Source organism: Bubalus kerabau, chromosome 11, assembly GCF_029407905.1.
Source record: "Bubalus kerabau isolate K-KA32 ecotype Philippines breed swamp buffalo chromosome 11, PCC_UOA_SB_1v2, whole genome shotgun sequence".
Classification (NCBI taxonomy): Eukaryota; Metazoa; Chordata; class Mammalia; order Artiodactyla; family Bovidae; genus Bubalus; species Bubalus kerabau.
The window spans coordinates 64,462,799-64,473,865 of record NC_073634.1 but is presented as its reverse complement, the minus strand read 5'-3'; the positions used below and the strand labels follow the sequence as shown (position 1 = coordinate 64,473,865).

At 46.5% G+C, this 11,067-nt stretch overlaps 1 long non-coding RNA gene across 6 annotated transcripts; it reads right to left on the bottom strand.

Moving 5' to 3' along the window:
• Positions 1 to 3,131: 3,131 nt before the first annotated feature.
• LOC129623229 (uncharacterized) lies at positions 3,132 to 10,366 on the bottom strand. 6 transcript variants are annotated; one of them, XR_008700413.1, is made up of 5 exons: positions 10,228 to 10,366; positions 9,813 to 9,896; positions 8,877 to 8,919; positions 5,451 to 5,652; positions 3,132 to 3,643 (listed from the first exon to the last, which is right to left on the bottom strand). It is a non-coding gene; the product is annotated as an uncharacterized LOC129623229 (long non-coding RNA). The 6 variants fall into 6 exon arrangements; XR_008700414.1 differs by having other exon boundaries at positions 5,451 to 5,624; XR_008700411.1 differs by lacking the exon at positions 8,877 to 8,919.
• Positions 10,367 to 11,067: the final 701 nt, after the last annotated feature.

The window sequence follows — 11,067 nt, the reverse complement described above, 5'->3', positions numbered from 1 at the left end:
ACTCTTTGCGACCCCATGAATCGCAGCATGCCAGGCCTCTCTGTCCATCACCAACTCCCGGAGTTCACTGAGACCCACATCCATCGAGTCAGTGATGCCATCCAGCCATCTCATCCTCTGTCGTCCCCTTCTCCTCCTGCCCACAATCCCTCCCAGCATCAGAGTCTTTTCCAATGAGTCAACTCTTCACATGAGGTGGCCAAAGTACTGGAGTTTCAGCTTTAGCATCACTCCTTCCAAAGAAATCCCAGGGCTGATCTCCTTCAGAATGGTCTGGGTGGATCTCCTTGCAGTCCAAGGGACTCTCAAGAGTCTTCTCCAACACCACAGTTCAAAAGCATCAATTCTTCGGCACTCAGCCTTCTTCACAGTCCAACTCTCACATCCATACATGGTAAGCTTATAAAGTTGTGCAGCTACCACAGTATAGTTTTAGAATATCTCCATCACCACAAATAGGTTCCTTGTGCCAATTTACAAACAATTTCCACTCCCATATCTACCCTGAATCAATCAGTGGTCTGCTTTCTGGCTCTCAGTTCAGTTTAGTCACTCATCATGTCTGACTCTTTGCGACCTCATGGACTGCAGCACACTAGGCTTCCCTGTTCACCACCAACTCCCGGAGTTTACTCACACTCATGTCCATTGAGTCGGTGATGCCATCCAACCATCTCATCCTCTGTCATCCCCTTCTCCCCCCACCTTCAATCTTTCCCAGCATCAGGGTCTTTTCCAATGAATCAGTTCTTCACATTAGGTGGCCAAAGTATTGTAGCTTCAGCTTCAGCATCAGTCCTTCCACGGAATATTTAGGACTGATTTCCTTTAGGATGGACTGGTTGGATCTCCTTGCAGTCAAAGGGACTCTCAAGAATCTTCTCCAACACCACACTTCAAAAGCATCAGTTCTTTGGTGCTTAGCTTTCTTTATAGTCCAACTTTCACATTCATACATGACTACTGGAAAAACCATAGCTTTGACTAGATGGACCTCTGTTGGCAAAGTAATGTCTCTGCTTTTTAATATGCTATTTCTAGGTTTGTCATAACTTTCCTTCCAAGGAGCAACTATCTTCTAATTTCATGGCTGGAGTCACCATCTGTAGTGATTTTGGAGCCCAAAAAAATGAAGTCTGTCACTGTTTCCACTGTTTCCCCATCTATTTGCCATGAACTGATGGGACCAGATGCCATGATCTTAGTCTTTTTAATTTTGAGCTTTAAGCCAACTTTTTCACTCTCCTCTTTCACTTTCACCAAGAGGCTCTTTAGTTCTTCTTTGCTTTCTGCCATAAAGGTGGTGTCATCTGCATATCTGAGGTTATTGATATTTCTCCCAGCAATCTTGATTCCAGCTTGTGCTTCCTCCAGCCCAGCGTTTCTCATGATGTACTCTGCATATAAGAAAATAAGCAGGGTGACAATATATAGCCTTGACGTACTCCTTCCGTATTTGGAACCAGTCTGTTATTCCATGTCCAGTTCTAACTATTGCTTCCTGACCTGCAAACAGATTTCTCAAGAGGCAGGTCAGGTGGTCTGGTATTCCCATCTGTTGAAGAATTTTCCACAGTTTATTGTGATCCACACAGTCAAAGCCTTTGGCATAGTCAATAAGGCATAAATAGACGTTTTTCCAGAACACTCTTGCTTTTTTGATGATCCAATGGATTTTGCCAATTTGATCTCTGGTTCCTCTGCCTTTTCTAAATCCAGCTTGAACATCTGGTAGTTCACAGTTCACGTACTGTTGAAGCCTGACTTGGAGAATTTTGAGCATTACTTTGCTAGTGTGTGAGATGACTGCAATTGGGCATCCTTTGGCATTGCCTTTCTTTGGGATTGGAATGAAAACTGACCTTTTCCAGTCCTATGGCCATTACCAAGTTTTCCTAATGTGCTGGCATATTCAGTGTGGCACTTTCACAGCATCATCTTTTAGGATTTGAAATAGCTCAGCTGCAATTCCATCACCTCCACTAGCTTTGTTCGTAGTGATGCTTCCTAAGGCCCACTTGACTTCGCTTTCCAGGATGTCTGGCTCTAGGTGAGTGATCACACCATCATGATTATCTGGATCATGAAGATCTTTTTTGTATAGTACTTTTGTGTATTCTTGTCACCTCTTCTTAATATCTTTTGCTTCTGTTAGGTCCATACCATTTTTGTCTTTTACTGTGCATATGTTTTCATGAAATGTTCCCTTGGTATCTCTAATTACTTTGAAAAGATCTCTAGTCTTTCCCATTCTATTGTTTTCCTCTATTTCTTTGCATTGATCACCGAGGAAGGCTTTCTTATCTCTCCTTGCTATTCTTTGGAACTCTGCATTCAAATGGTATATCTTTCCTTTTCTTCTTTGCCTTTAGCTTCTCTTCTTTTCACAGCTATTTGTAAGGCCTCTTGGGACAGCCATTTTGCTTTTCTGCATTTCTTTTTCTTGAGGATGGTCTTGAAGTCTGTCTTCTATACAGTGTCAGGAACCTCTGTCCATAGTTCTTCAGGCACTCTATCAGATCTAATCCTAGATCTGATAGACAGAGTGCCTGATAAATGCAGTCATACAACACGTTCTCTCTTGTGCTAGGCTTCTCTCACTTAGTTTTGTTTCTGAGGTTCATACATGTTTTAGCATGTAAGTTATTCCATTAAAGGTGCCGAACAGTATTCCATTTTATAAATATACAACATTTTGTTTGTCTACTCATCAACTGATGAATATCTGAAGTATTTTCAGTTTGCCGCTACTATCATGAATAATATTTCTAATAAACATTCACATATACATCGTGGACATTTGTTCTCATTTTCCTTGGTTATATCTAGTGGAGTGGAATTGGTGGATCATATTGTTATTAAGTTTATATTTAATCTTAGCTTCAAGAAACTGCCAGATTGTTTTTCCAACTTCCCTGGTGGCTCAGACGGTAAAGCATCTGTCTACAATGTGGGAGACCTAGGTTTGAGCCCTGGGTTGCGAAAATCCCCTGGAGAAGTGTCACGCGAGTGAATGTTCCTCAGTTCTTTGTCTCGTCACAACAAAGATTTGGAGCGACAGACATTAAAGCCCTCAGCATGTCACAGCTCTCGGGTCTTGGACAAACCGTGCTACAGCTCTTAGGCAAATCAGTGTTACAGCTCTATTTTATTTAGAAGATAGCAGGAGAGAGAGAGAGAGAAAGGAAAGAGCGCACGCACGCGGGAGAGAGAGTCCATGAGAAAGCGCTTTGGCTCCTCCTTTTATATGTTTTTCCTCCACCTGGGCCTGCCCTAAGCAAACTGGGCTTAGCCAGGAGTGCTGTTTGTTCTGCCTGAAGTCTTCACTCTGGTCCTCGGCCCTTCCTTTGACCTTCCTTGTCTTCTAGCCACCACCATTTTGGACTCCTTTTCCCTATTCTACCTACCTAACATTCCCCCCTCAAGAGATGGGAGGCCCAATTCTTTGGGAATAGGGGTGTCGAGGTCTTTCTGGCTACTTCCTGCTGAACTGGGGTGGCGAGGGGTATTGGGCCTCTCCCTCTTGCTAGTCTCAATCCTCACGAGTCCTTATAGCGGTGTCCAAGGGTGTGTGTTATTTTCCATGGTCAGCTGTAGTTTTATATCTTTGTTGAACTGGCACTGCATGTTGTAGCTGGTTGACCTGGGCAGAGACAAAACAGGTTAGACAATTGACAGTACATGGAATAATCATAGGCATCATCAATATAGCATAATGAGGACTAGTAGGGACATTGGTCAATTTTAAATAACATTGCCAGGATGGCTCAAGTCCCTCCTTGTTCAGGGATCAGATCTATCTCCTGTCTATTTTGCAGTACAGTCTTTGTCAAGCTGTGTTGGCTTTTTAAAGTTATCCTGAGAAATCTTATCCCCAGAAACCAGATTTTGGGGGTGATCATTAGAATGACACTCATTGGTAGTCCTGAATAGGTATCTGAGATCTCCCAGGGGCTCACAGGTGTATTGAGTGTCTTCTGTTTTCTTCCATGGCTTGACTCGTGAGTAGTGAATCCAGGAGTCATGTCCTGGTACCTTGACTGCTGTGGGGGTAGAAAGTATTACAGGGTAGGGGCCCTTCCATGTGGGCTGGAGTTGAGCCTTTGGGGACCCATCTTTCCAGACTTTAATTAGGACTTGAGTTCCTGGAGCATATAGTGGTGACTCTTTAGAATCTTTGGGGTCCTGGTTCATACCCCACAAGCGTATATCCTGTTGGAATTGCCCAATGGCCATGGTATAAGACTGCAGGGTCTGAACCTCTGGATCTAGGAAGAGGTCATTGACATAAACAAAAGGTCTCCCATATAGCATCTCATAAGGACTAAGACCAACCTGTTCCTTAGGGGCAATGTGGGTGCAGAGGAGAGCTATTGGTAAAGCCTCCTTCCATCCCAGGGAGGTCGCCTGGGTTATCTTTTTTATCGCTGATTTTAAGAACTGATTGGCTCTTTCTACTTTTCCTGAAGATTGAGGCCTCCAGGCACAATGGAGATAATAAGTAATACCCAATGCTTTCGAGACTCCTTGGGTGACCTTAGAAGTAAATGATGCCCCACTGTCACTTTGTAATGACCTGGGCAGACCAAATCTTGGAATGATTTCATGGAGCAGTTTTTTTTCCACCTCCTCAGCCTTCTCGGTCTGGGTGGGAAAGCCTTCAATCCATCCTGTAAATGTATCTATCATAACTAATAGGTATTTATACCCTTGAGAAACTGGCATCTGGGTGAAGTCCATCTGCCAGTCCTCTCCTGCGTAGGCCCCACGTCGATGGACGGGCTGGGCCAGCTGGGGTCTTCAAGCTCCTTGAAGGTTGTTTAATTGGCAAGTGGGACAAGAGGAGACCACCTGTCTTATAGTTGTTTGGAGGCCTGTTCCTCTGAAGGACCTTTCTAGTAATCTTTGGAGGGCCTTTTCTCCTAAATGAGTAGTGGCATGTAAGGAGTTAACCAACTTCCATTGGAGGTTTCCAGGCAGAAAAAGGAGTCCCTCCTTTTGGAACCACCCCATATGATCTTGAAAGCCCTCGCTCTTAGCTTTAAGAATCTCACCTTCAGTATATGAAGGAGTTTCTGGCAAATTAGTCTGTGGAACTAAGGTGGCAATCCCTCTTAGGTCATGGTTCTGTAATGCTGCTCTCCTAGCTGCCTGATCAGCTGCTTGGTTCCCTCGTGCCACTTCCGTGTTCCCTTTTTGGTGTCCTTTACAGTGGGATACTGAAACCTCAGCAGGCAGATGGACTGCCTGCAAGAGTCGAAGAATCTGATCACCATATTTGATTGGGGACCCTCGGGTGGTCAAGTGGCCTCTTTCTTTCCAAACAGCTGCATGTGCATGTAGCACCAGAAAGGCATACTTGGAGTCAGTGTAAATGGCTATTCTTTTTCCTTTTCCCAGCTCTAAAGCTCGAGTCAGGGCTATGAGCTCAGCTAATTGGGCTGAAGTACCTGGTGGCAGAGACTTAGCCTCTATGGTCTCAAAATTGGTGACTACTGCATACCCGGCTCTTCTTTTTCCATCCAAGACAAAGCTGCTTCCATCAGTGTACCAGATTTCCTCAGGTTTTGTCAGAGGATCTTCTGACAATCCCTCTCGGGGTTTTGTCCAGTGGTCCAAGGTTTCTAGACAAGAGTGAAACGGGAGAGAGCCCTCAGGGGTAGGTAGGAGGGTGGCTGGGTTAAGAACCTCACAAGGGGATATAGTGAGGCTTGGATTTTCCATCAGCATTACTTGATATCTGAGGATTCTTTGATCAGACATCCATAAATGGCCTCTCCCATTTAGGGGTTGTTTTACTTGGTGGCTGGTAAAAATAGTTAGTTTTCCCCCAAAGGAGAGTTTTAAAGCATCTTATATCATGATTGCAATAGCTGCAAGATTTCGAAGGCAGGGGGGCCAACCTCGGGAAGTTGGATCGAGCCTCTTGGATAAGTAAGCTACAGGCTGGGGCTCAGATCCCAACCTTTGAGTTAACACTCCCAAGGCTATTCCCTCTCTTTCATGGACATAAAGTTGGAATGCTTTTTCTGGGTCTAGCAACTTCAAGGCAGGTGCCTGAGTTAAGGCCTGTTTTAGTGTAGCCTCTGCCTCCTTTTGAGAAGTTCCCCACATCAGTGGGATTGAATCATCTCGTCCCTTTAAGCTTTCATATAAGGGCTGGGCAATTAGATCATAGTTGGGTATCCAGATTCTACAATAACCAGTTAGCCCCAGGAAAGCTCGCAATTGTTTGAGTCGTGGGGTAGGGCAACTGGAGGATTCCTTGTACCCGATCAGAGGACAGCCTCCTGGACCCATATGTAATCTGAACTCCCAGGTAAGTGACCTTTGTCTCGACCATCTGTGCCTTAGCACGGGAGACTTTATATACCCTTTCTGCCAAGAAGTTTAGAACCTGAATTGCATGTTCTTGGGCACTTTTCTCATCTGGAGAGCAGATTAGTAGGTCATCTATGTATGTAATATTTTCCCATTAGGTCCCAGGTCCAGATCTAGGAGATCCCGGCTAAGGGCCTGTCCAAACAGGTGGCGGCTATCTCTGAACCCCTGAGGTAATACTGTCCAAGTCATCTGTTGGTGTTTTTCTCCTGGGGCCTCCCACTCAAAGGCAAAAAGGTATTGGGATTCTTTAGCCAGTGGTATGCAAAAAAAATGCATCTTTGAGATCCAAGACTGTAAACCACTTGGCACTGGGTGGGATTTCTCCCAAGATTACATAGGGATTGGGTACTGTGGGATGGAGGGGGACTACAGCTTCATTTATAATCTGGAGATCTTGAACCATTCGCCAGGTTCCATCTTTTTTCTTTACTGAGAGGATTGGAGTGTTACATGGCGAACTGGTGGGGACCAATAGCCCACAAGCAAGGAATTTATTTATTAAAGGCTGTAGTCCCTCCCGAGCCTCTCTTTTGAGAGGATATTGTCTCTGGTTAGGAAACCGAGTGGGATCTCGGAGGACAATGATGACCGGTTCAGCTTAGTGGGCTTGTCCAGGAATCCCCTGGTCCCGCACCTGGGAGTTAATTTTGTCTTCCCATAGTTTTTGGTCCCTCTCTATTGAAGGTGTAATGGGTTCTTCAGTAGTAACCAGGAGCTGTAGAGCTCTAGAGGCTGAAAAACTTCCCATCACAAGGGTGGTCCCCAGTTTAGTGAGTATATCTCTTCCCAATAAGGGGGTAGGACACTCAGGGACCACCAGAAACTGGTGGGAAAATATTTGTCCATCCCAGCAACAAAGAAGTGCTCAGGTGAATCTTTTAGTAGTTGCTTTTCCTGTAGCACCCAAAATGGTACAGGTTTGGGAGGAGAAGGCTCCGGAGTAGGAGATCAAGACAGAGTAGGTAGCCCCGTGTCAACCAAGAAATTCTCAGATCTACCTGCCACATCCAGTTGCACCCTTGGCTCCAGCCCCATGATGGTTATCTGTGACAGGCGGGCTGGCTGGAGCGGGCCACTTCAGTCCTCTTGAACCATCGTGAGGGTAGGCTTGGCGCTTGACCTTGAGGCTCTTGGGTCCCGAGGGCAGAGTGCCGCCCAGTGTCCCAGTTGATGGCATTTGTGGCAAGATGTTCTAGGAGACTTGTCAGGTTTGAAAACTCTTTGGCCCAATGCCCCGCCTGTCTACAGATCAGGCATCTGTCTCGTGCCTTGTCCTTCAAGGACTCGGGGTTTGCCATAGGGCTTCTCTGGAGGGCGGCCAGCATCTGGGCATGCCTTGTCTCTTTCTTTCTCTCCTTCTCCTGGGCCTTGGCCTCCTTCTCCTGTTCTGTTATAAAAGGTATTGGTGGCTGTCTGGACCATCTCATCTAAAGAGGCAGCAGGGTCCTGCTGTTGTAGCTGCTGTAACTTAATTCTGATATCTGATGCACATTGGGACAGGAATTTGTCCTTTAAAATCACCTGTCCCTCGTAAGAGTCTAAGTCCAGGTTGGTAAACTTTTGGAGTGCCTCTTTTAGCCTCTCCAGAAAGGCGATGGGGTTCTCATTGGGCTCCTGAGTTATTGCTGAGACCCGGGCATAGCTAATTACTTTTTGTTGGGCTGCTTTCAGTCCTGCCTTCACACAGATTAGAAAATGATCTCTTTCCCAGATGTGCTCAGGGTCATTATAATTCCAATTAGGATCGGAGGAGGGGACTGCAGTTTCCCCTACTGGGTATTTATCACTTGACATGTGAAGCCCTGTTGCATACCTCCGGGCTTCCTTTAAGATCCTGGTATGTTCAGGATCAGATAAAGTTTGACTAAATATGACCATGATGTCTTTCCATGTCAAGTCAAAGGCCAAGGTAATATGTTGGAATGTATCTATATATTTGCTTGGGTCATCTGTATAGCTTCCCAGGTCTTGTTTGATGTGCCTTAGTTCTAAGAGGGAGAAGGGCTTATGGACCCGGGTTGGTCCGAATTCTCCTCCAGTATCAACTAAGGGACATACTTGAGCTGGCTTTTGTGGAGGAGGTGCTCCCGGATATGGGGGCACGTTTGGGTACGAGGAAGGAGCACCAGGCAACTCGGGAGCTGTGGGAGGTGAGCCTTCACGAGGGGGTTCCTTTTCTTGGTTGCCTGTGCCTAACACTATTTGCCTAGTGGGCTCACTTTTAGGGCGTACTACAATCCCATACTTAAGACAGAGTTCCTTCATATTTCTTAGTTGGAAGAAAATTTGGACTTAGGGGATCTCTGTCCATTTCCCTTGTCTTTTGCAGAATAATTCTAATTGCAGGGTGGTATTGTAATTTAAAGTTCCATCCTCAGGCCAGTGTTCCTCGTCCCCCAGTGGATACTGTGGCCACGCAGTGGCACAAAAGAATTTCAAACAACTTCTCCTTAGAGCTAGAGGGTCGAATAGCTTCCAGTTATCAAGGATACATTTCAAGGGCGTCTGCTGGGAAGTGGATTGGTTATTTCCCATCTGAAAGACAGTCATGACAGGGAGAAAAGAAAAAGACCTCTTTCGATTTCCTTAAGGGTGAGTCTTTCTGAAGCTTATCCTACCCAGAATTGTTGCAACCTGAGAGCCAGGCGTCCCCGGGTCAGGGTGCAGATCCCCAGGCAGGCTGAGGTGTGACAGCCTCCTAGAGATTGAATCCCCGGGTAGGTAGAGGCGTGACGGTCTCCCGAGGATTGGGTCCCTGGGCAAGTCGAGGCGTGACAACCTCCTGGGACCCCTGGGACTAGAGGATCCCCAAACAGGCTGAGGCGTGGCAACCTTTCAAAGACCGATCCCTAGTAGGTGAAGGCGTGATGACCTCCTGGGACCCCCCGGACTGGAGTTTGGGCATCCCCAAGATTTCCGGTGTGACCAGTATTGGGTAGGATTAGGGGGTTGGATATTATAGAGTATTTCCCTCCCAAGGCCAACTATTTTCTGGTTGTCTCTCCAGAAGATTGTAGAGGCAGCCTTGTGGGTCTGGATAGGGCTCAGGAAAAGAGCATGAAACAGGAGGGAAGGGGGCAGAGCACAACCTTTGAAAGAATGACATAGCACAAGGGTATAATGTAAACCAATTAAAATCAATTGGGTCCAAGATGACAAGTCAAATTCAAGTAAACCTTAATCCCCAATCTATAAGCCAACAGACATACCCAGAGGTGGCAGGACAGCTCCAAGGCACAAAGTCAAAAGAGGGAGGAGTGGGTGGTTCCCCAATGGATGGGATGATCCTCTCTCTCATTAGTATATGAATTTCATCCCCTCACAAAACCTAGCCAGGCCTAATACCATGGCCAAAGCCCTTGCCCTCAGCAATGGTTCACACCCTGAAGGGTGGCTTCTCTCTGGATCCTAACAAATCTACCTCTTACCTTTGTCTCTCAATGAATTTTTGCAATGAGACTTCAGAGCCTGAGTTTCATTAGTTTTGGCTGGGCTTGAGTCCTGGGAGAGAGCTGAAGGACAGGAGGAAAAAGCAGTGGAGAAAATGTGCCAAGGAATCCCCTTCATAGCCCGCCGGAAAATTTGCTAAATATCTGACCGGTGCTCACAGTTTCATTGGTCTGACCTTTGGCACAGAGAAGAGAAAGGACAGAAGAACCCCCACCGGCTTGGGTAACAGCTACTGGGGCTCAGCAGATAGCACCTTTAGGACATGCTGAGGAGTAGCCTCTCCAGAGTCCCTCAATTGTGCCCCCTGCCGCCCGCCTGTCTCAGGAGGTTCGAGGAAACAAGAAAGGAGAGATTGTAAAGGTCCCTCCAGCCATAGGAGCGAGGACCTCTTACCTTAACTGGAGGTCTTCTGGAATCTGAGACTGGGGTGCATGAGCTTTCTTCTGAGTTCGTTTTTAGTTGTCCCGGTTTCCAGCACGATGGGCCTTCCCCTGCGCTGGGTTTCGTCGCCTTCTGCTTCTAGCACGGGAACTTCGCTGAGTTGGGCTCCTGTTGTGCTTGGCCTCTTCCATGCAGAGGTTGTTTCAGCCAGGTTATATCCAAGTCACGGCACCATAGATGTCACGCAAGCGTATGTTCCTCGGTTCTTTGTCTCGTCACAACAAAGATTTGGAGCAACGGACATTAAAGCCCTCGGCGTGTCACAGCTCTCGGGTCTTGGACAAACCATGCTACAGCTCTTAGGTAAATCGGTGTTACAGATCTATTTTATTTAGAAGATAGCAGGAGAGAAAGAGAGAGAAAGAAAGAAAAGAGCGCGCGCACGCACGCGGGAGAGAGAGTCCATGAGAAAGCGCTTTGGCTCCTCCTTTTATATGTTTTTCCTCCACCTGGGCCTGCCCTATGCAAACTGGGCTTAGCCAAGAGTGCTGTTTGTTCTGCCTGAAGTCTTCACTCTGGTCCTCGGCCCTTCCTTTGACCTTCCTTGTCTTCTAGCCACCGCCATTTTGGACTCCTTTTCCCTATTCTACCTACCTAACAGAAGGAAATGGCAATCCGCTCCAGTACCATTGCTTGGAAAATCCCATGGACAGAGGAGCCTGGTAGGCTACAGTCTATGGGGTTGCAAAGAGTTGGACACAACTGAGCGACTTCACTTTCACTTTCACTGTTATTAAGTTTATATTTAATCTTAGCTTCAAGAAACTGCCAGATTGTTTTTCCAAAGTGGCT